The sequence below is a fragment of the Petaurus breviceps genome, unplaced genomic scaffold, assembly GCF_028583685.1.
Source record: "Petaurus breviceps papuanus isolate PSGF00001 unplaced genomic scaffold, PetGlider_PUasm1.0 40, whole genome shotgun sequence".
Classification (NCBI taxonomy): Eukaryota; Metazoa; Chordata; class Mammalia; order Diprotodontia; family Petauridae; genus Petaurus; species Petaurus breviceps.
The window spans coordinates 1,888,274-1,895,046 of NW_027186315.1; the positions used below are offsets into that span (position 1 = coordinate 1,888,274).

Below are 6,773 nucleotides of genomic sequence, written 5' to 3' on the forward strand. Positions count from 1 at the left end.
ATATTTATCATTAGTGCATATGGAGGCTCCCAAACAGTTTGATGGGAAGCTCAGAGGTGGCAAAGTGTGGGTAAGGCAGTTTCATGGTAGTACCAAAAGCTGCACCCATATTCAAGAGACCTAGGTTTGGGTCCTGGATTTATTCCTTACTTTCTTTTGTGACTGTGAGTCCTACCTAAACTCCAGAGGTTTTAATTATCTCATCTTTTAAAATGGATTAAAAAATGGTAGATACATTTTTTGTGGAATATAGTACAAAGTTTAATGGAGAATACTTTGGGTTTGAATCTGCACTCTACTGTTTAACACCTCTGAGCTAGAAAATGTCATTTTATTTCTCTGGTCCTTTGTCTCTCCATCTCTAACCTGACATAGATTTGAGAGATAGGATCATAGCTAGAAGCAAAGATGTTCTGAAGTCAGCTGTTACTACCTCAGATAGACATTTTTTATATTTTCAATGTTAGAATTTACATTTCAAAAATCTGCAAATTTGATTGTTCTTAATTGTCTAGACTTAAGAAAATAATGCTAAAATATTAATAATGCAGACTAATCTTTAACAGGTATCATGTATAGAATTATTTTTAAGGGAAAGAGGAAACCAGTTGATAAACTTTTACAATCTCATCACTGGTGGGAAGGGACCTTATATAGTTCATTTAGTTTAAACTTTTCATTTTGCAGATGAGGCATCTGAAGTTTAGAAAGGTAAAGATACTTGTTCTTGGTCACACAGATGGTAAATGGTAGAGCCAATTCTTGAACTTGGGGTCCTATGACTATAAATACAACTTTCTTCTCCACTCTACATCCTGCCTCTGAAGTCTCTCCCAGGTCAAAGTCTCTGAAACTTAGCAAGCTTACCTCACAGAGTCATTAAAAATATATGTCATACAGATATAAACTATTACAAATGTGAAAGAATATAAATGAAAGTAAATTGTTACTTTAAGAGCATTTTATTCATAATGATAATGAATATTCATTATATAATACTGAAATATTATATATATTAATTAAGGGAATTCTGAATTTCTTAAAATTATTACTTATAGATACACACAAATATCAACAAATAAACACAAGCCACATGAATGGATGTTTCCACTCCCCCCCCCAAGCCAAGTAATTCCAAATAAACAATTTCATATAATGAATGGGTCATTGCCTAACCTTTAATTCATATGAGCATTATTTCAGTCCATCTGTTTAGAGTTTTAGCAATTATCACCAACTTTCACCTCTAAACCTGAAAGGCATAATTTGTTCTAATTTACTTTGGCATGGTAATTGCTGACCTAAAAGCAAAATAAACAAAACAAAATCTATGCGTGCACTTTCTTTACAATGGGGCAAGCAATTATTAATTATTAAACAATCTTAAGATGAGCTGTAACTTATAGCTGGGGGAATGGTACCTCTCAAATCTTTCAAGATTCTAAAACACACATTTTCACTATGTTCCAGAATTGACTGACAATTGGGGAGAACATATGTAAATGGTATGGTTTTAGCAATGAATTAATTAAATGAGGTAAATGACCAATCAATCAATATTTATTACATGTGCAAGTCCCTGGGAATGTAACTAAAAAGAATTAAATGACTCTTACTCAAAATGCAGTAGATAGATAGATATATATGGGTTTTTTTGTTTGTTTTGTTTTGTCTTTTTTTTTTTTTATTTTTGGAGAGCAATTGGGGTGAAGTAACTTGCCCAAGCTTATGCGGCTAGGTTGTGTGTGTGCGCGCGCGCGTGTGTGTGTGTGTGTGTGTGTGCGTGTGTATGTGTGTGTTAAGTGTCTGAGCCACATCCGAACTCAGGTCCTCCTGACTCTGGGGCCGGCACTTTACTCACTGCACCACCTAGCTGCCACGATATACATTTTTTTTTTAGTAGAAAGGATGGATTGGAGGAAACCCTGTGTCTGCAGTGTCTGTAGGCTGAGATATATAGGTAAACGGTCTCAGCCCCGCCACTGGCACTGCTGCCATGTATAGACCACTGACCTCCCCTCCCCATCAATCTGGCCATCATGACTCACTCTGGGCACAGAACATTCAAGTCTTGAAAAAAAAAATTAGCTGCTGTAGAAGGTCAAATTGGCTGAGCAGGCTGAGAGACAGGATGACATGGCAGCTTACATGAAGCCTGTAACTGAGCAAGGAGCTGAATTGTTCAATGAGGAAAGGAATCTTCTCTCTGTTGCTTACAAAAATGTCATAGGGGCCTGGAGGTCATCTTGGAGGGTTGTTTCAAGTATTGATCAAGACGGAAGGTGTTGAGCAAAAGAAAAAAAATCACAGTAGATGGTCAGAGAATACAAAGACAAAATTGAGACCAAACTAAGAGAGATCTGCAATAATGTACTGTGTCTGTTGGAAAAGTTTTTGATTCCTAATGCTGCAAAAGCAGAAGAAAAAGTTTTATATTTGAAAATGAAAGGAGGTTACTACTGTTCTTTGGTGGAGATTACTGCTGGTGATGACAAGAAAGGAAGAGTGGATCAATCACAACAAGCATATCAAGAAGCATTTGAAACCAGCAAAAAGGAGATGCAACCCAATGCATCTTATAAGGTTGGTTCTGGCCTTGGACATCTCTGTTCTATTATGAGACCCTGAACTCTCCAGAGAAAGCCTGCTTCCTTGCAAAGACAGCTTTTGATGAGTTTCTTGCTGAACTTGATACATTAAGTGAAGAATCATACAAAGACAGCACCCTAACAATGCAATTACTGAGAGACAATTTGACATTGTGGACATCTGGACACCGAAGAAGATGAACCTGAAGCAGGAGAAGGAGGGGAGAATCAAACAGTCTTCCAACTTTTGTCTGCCTCATTCTAAAATTTACACGGTAGACCATTTGTCATCCATGCTGTCCCACAAATAATTTTTGTTTATGATTTATGACAGGTTTATAAATTACTTCTATTTGGATTTCTATATTTCCCCTGTGGTTTTTATGTTTAATATTAGGGGAGTAGAACCAGTTAACATTTGGGGAGTGATCTCTTTTCATCTGAGGTGGCCAATATGGGGATATGTCATTTTTATACATATTTGGAATATTTGATACATTGCACTTTTGCATGTCTAAGCAAAGAAAATGGCCTGCATATTGGTCTGTCATGCCGGGGTGTGGGGAGGGGGGAGATAAAGGAATAATTGGTTCCAGCCACAGGTGTACTCATTGTGGACACTATTGTGGGTATTATTGGAGCACTCATGGCTGTCATAGAAACAGATGTCCTATAGATATTACATGTCATTCCTTGTGTATCTGTGGGATACAAAATCTCAATGTGTACACCTTTATGATTGCAGTTGAAAAAGTGTTCCTTAAAACAAAGTTTTAACCCAGTCAATTTACTCTGGAGAAGGGCAGAAACAGTTCACATTCCATTATTTGTAATGTTTCCTGCTGCTCACTTTAATTATTCTTGCTACACTCATTTTGTTTGTATTTAAATGGTTTAGGCAACCTAAGAACAAATGTACAAGTAAAGATGCAGTAAAAATGAATTGCTTGATATCAGTTCATAAAGTCACTGATATTAAGCACAGCAGTAAAAAAAAGCATGTATTTAGCTTTTTTTTTAGGTCTTTTGCTTTTGTGATTTTTTTGATACTTGCCTAATATGCATGTGCCGTAAAAATAGTTAACAGGGAAATAACTTGAAATGATGGCTAGCTTTGTTTAATGTCTTATGAAATTTTCATGAACAATCCAAGCATAATTGTTAAGAACATGTGTATTAAGGTGATGTAAGGAGAATAAAATTTTGATGAATGTAAAAAATAAATTACAAGGAATGAAAATTTTGTTAATTTCAAAATATAACATTTCAAATCTAGAAATTTATAATTTGTTCTAAATATAATATGCATTATTTCTATTGAGTCAAATGTCTGCAATCTATCCATGTTCCAAGGCCTTCTTGGTGATCCTACCCAAAATCAATAAGGGAATGGTGTACTGGCATAGGAAATAAAATTTCTCAGCATCCTCCAAATAGCTGCTTCTATAGTTTCCCAACTAAGGTTAAGTTATAACTCTCTTTTTGATGTCCAGCTCAGAGGGCATAAAGTTAGGAGCTTATGTAGCTGAGGGAGGGAGAAGAGTAGGGAAGTACTGAGGAAGAAGGAAATGATATTGTTGAGTTGGAGATAAGTTCTACTATTTATTAATGAGATTAAACCAATTGAGTGATCTCATACAACTTTGATTCGATACATTCCCATCTTGGGGGAAGTCCTTACCTTTAGGTGATTTAGTTTACACTTTAGAGCCCACTGAGACAAAATATCATTTAAAGAGGAGTAAATGTATTTCCTTTTTGTAGTAAGAGGTCTATTGAAATTCAATGCCATGCATTTAGATGCATTTATATAGATGTGACAACTCTGTGTAGTTCAAAAGAATCCCTATCATTGCTTTTCCTTTATTTGTATTTTTAAATATATTTCTTATCATCCTCACCTTCCACTTTTGCATCAAAGTAGTGGCTGCAACTGCTGCTTCTGTGGCTGCTTCTGGCTCCAGGCCTACAGATGATAGGGGGATGAAGTGACTGTCCAGAGGGCAATTGCAGGAATATTTTTGTTGGCCCTGAAACAGCATTCTCTTGTTTTGCCCTTCTTGGATCTGGGTCACTGTATTGGGTGGTGGTCCTGGAGTGAGAGGCACTAATATGGCAGAGCTTGTTGATGCTGTGGAGAGAAAGTCCTCCTCACACTTCTGAGGCAGATACCTGGAAGAATCTCGGACAACAGTGGTGCAAAATTCCAGAAACATGGGACAAAGCACTCTCCATTCTGGAAGCAGAGTTCTACCATGGCAAAGAGCTCAAAAATCAAGTAATTGACTGGAAAGATGAACAAACAGAGGAAGCACAATCAGACCCTAGAATCTTTTATTTGGAGGGGGGCAAAGAGGATCAAAACATAGAACCAGAATAAGACAACAAAAGCAAAACTCCTACAACAAAATCCTCCAAGAAAAATATGAATTGGTCACAGACCATGGAGGAGGTCAAGAAGGATTTTGAAAACCAAGTAAGAGAAGTAGAGGAAAAATTGGGAAGAGAAATGAGAATTATGCAAGGAAATCATGAAAAATGATTCAACAGCCAGACTGAAGAAAATAACACCTTAAAAATAGACTAACTCAAATGACAATGAGTCCAAAAAGTCAGTAAGAATAATGCCTTAAATAACCGATTTTGCCATATGGAAAAGGAATTTCAAAAAACTCACTGAAGAGAATAATACCTTCAAAATTAGATTGTAGCAAATAGAATCTAGTGATTTTATGAAAAACCAAGATAATACAGATCCAAACAAATAAAAAAAATAGAAGGCAATGTGAAATATCTCATTGGAAAAATGACTGGGCAAGTCATTTAATTACTGACTGCCTTGGTTTCCTAAATTGTAAAATGCAGATAATAATAGCATCTATCTGTAGTCTTGTTATAAGGATCAAATGAGATATTTGTAAAGTGCTTAGCACAGGTTTTTGGCACAGAAGAGGTATCAATAAATGACTGTTTCCTTCTTCCCATGTACCATTATTTCTCCCCATGCCTTTGCATTTTTGTATTCTAATTATGTAATTTTCTTTTTCAGATAAACTACTGCTCTGAACAGTGTCTTTGTCATATAAATTTGCTAGTCTCTAAACTTCCTGATTTCTTTCTTGCAAGCTCTAATTTCTGTTCTTATTTACATACTGTTCTTGCTTTATGTAAATGAACCATCTATGTAAAATAATTTTTACATAATGTTAATCTTACTGAAGATGAGGAGAAAGGAGGGAGAGAAGACAGAAAGGGGGATTCTTGGTTTGGAAAGTGTTGGGGACCACACAATAGGACCTGGGATAGAGAAGCAAAAGCAGGAGGCACGATTGAAGATGGGGGTCACTCATATTGGGGCATGCCTGGAAAGAAGAATAAAATGCACTTAAGGGGATAGGGGTGGGCAGAAACCTTGGGGCCAAACAGAAACACAAAGAAGAGATGACAGCAACATGATGTGATGTCAGGGGCAAACATACATTATGGAGCTCAGCCTGAAGGAAGACAGAACTCCGGGCCAGAGAGGCTGGTTTGTTGGTGTAATGGTAAGGAGATTCGAAGATCTTCCCTGACCCTAAGTGGACCTAGGAAATTTGAAGGTTGTCCATGTCTCTTAATGGACTTCAATTGGAGCACAAGAGAAGTCTCCTTAAGGAAGGCTTGTATTTCAGGAAGGCCCACCTTTTGTTACTTTGTAATTAGGCAGTGGGTCATGAAGTTTGTGATGTTCTCTGACCCTGAAGAAGGCCATTTATACATCTGACGTGAGGTTCTACTTTGTAACTCACTTATGGGGAGAGTTGTGTGATTGACCAGATGAAACTCTGTGCAGCCCTGGACAGTCCCCCCTCCCTCCCACCCCCGCTTGGAAAACCCAGATATTGGTTCTTCTCTCTAGTAACTAACTGTATACATGAAATGGTCAGACAGCTAGAAGCCCAGTTTGTTGGTCCATTGAATGGTGTTATCTTCTCTGTATATTTGTCTGCTTGTAATTTCTGTTTGTATTCTCTGAAGTTCAGAGTACTGACTTTTTCCCCTAAACTAAGTGAATGACATATGTTTGATTAAAGTAAGATTGTTAACCCTTTTGGAGCTACTGTCCTTTAGAAAAGTAGATCAAAAAATTTGTATTAGGAGGCATCCTGGGTATGCTAGGGTACTTTCTGTAACATTTGGTAGAAC

At 37.0% G+C, this 6,773-nt stretch overlaps 1 pseudogene; it reads left to right on the top strand.

Annotated features, from left to right (window-relative positions):
* Window positions 1-2,121: 2,121 nt before the first annotated feature.
* LOC138170903 (14-3-3 protein zeta/delta pseudogene) lies at window positions 2,122-2,853 on the top strand (annotated as a pseudogene).
* The last annotated feature ends 3,920 nt before the right edge of the window (window positions 2,854-6,773 follow it).